We start from the raw sequence: 1,283 nt of genomic DNA on the forward strand, positions 1-1,283 counted from the left end.
CAAAAATCAGGACTTTTTTAAAACGCCAAAAATCGGGACTGTCCCGCCAAAAGTGGGACGTCTGGTCACCTTAAATTCTTAATTGCATTCTAAAGCCTCCTTGAATGGGTTTTGGTCAGCGGCTCTCCGCGTCTTTGTCCCTGGAATTCTAGAAACAGATTTTAATGTCCCCACGTGTCCTGATTTAGTGGAACGAGTCCTACCTTTGCCCCAATTACCTGTACCTCAGATTCCTGCCCAGGAGGCCACTGGCTTTGGAGAGCTACTTCTTGGGAAACACTGTTCCTGGCTTTGGAGGGTCTTGGAAGTCAGCTAGTAGTGAGTTCAAGACCCAGCTTCTTCCCCCACCGGTGTGTGACCTTGGGCAGGGCACAGGCCTCCTCCATTCCCCTTCCTGGGAAGGGACGGCAGGAGGGCCTCCGGGGCAGCTCCTGAGTGTGCTCAACACCACGCTGCCTTCCTGAGTAAGCCAGAGGCAGGTGCGCCCTCAAAGGCTGGGGGAGGCCCGTGCAGAGGGGAAGACGCCAACCTCTAACTGACAAGCATCTAAACATCAAGGAAGAGGTCACAAATGTTGACTCCCAATCACCCAAGCGATACATATTTTCAGCATCCCAGAAGTGAATTCCTGGCTGTGTTAGCCCAGTTTCTGCTTGAGGGAAGGCATTGACACTTAGTAAAAACCACAGAATGCCGACAACTTAGCCTGAGGTTGGAGCAAATAATTCATAACCCCATCACCAAACCCTGGTTCCCGCTCGGAGCACTTAAGCTCACACTGGGCCGGCTGGCCGCAGCTCCGGCAGCCAACCCAGGGGGGCTGTGGACAGGGAGGAGCAGGGCTGATGGGCCTGGCTGGAGTTTGGACACCGCCACTCACCGGCTGTGTGATCTGGGGCCCGTTCATGCTTTGGTCCTCAATTTCCTCGGCTATAAAATGGGAATCATAAGGCCTGTCTCCAGGGGCTGCTGGGACGGTTAATGAGCTGGAGCCAGATAAAAGGATTCCATCAACTGCCGGTGTGATGATCTCCATGAGGATGCTGTTTCTTGGAAGAAGCCCAGGGACATGACCAGGGCATTGATGTAGCATGACTGGTAGAAGGGACTCGCCAGCATGGCCTGGGTCCTCCGGTGTCCCCAGTGCTCCCTGCTGCTACACTTAAAAGGCCAGCACTGAGTGTGCCTGTGGCTTACGCTACACCCCCTCACTGGGATTTCCACCTGAGGTTTCTGACTCAGGTGGTCACGCCTTCCCCATCGGCCTGGGACCACCTGGTTGA

Source organism: Echinops telfairi, unplaced genomic scaffold, assembly GCF_000313985.2.
Source record: "Echinops telfairi isolate 266 unplaced genomic scaffold, ASM31398v2 ScPeMD7_70;HRSCAF=299, whole genome shotgun sequence".
NCBI classification, from domain to species: Eukaryota; Metazoa; Chordata; class Mammalia; order Afrosoricida; family Tenrecidae; genus Echinops; species Echinops telfairi.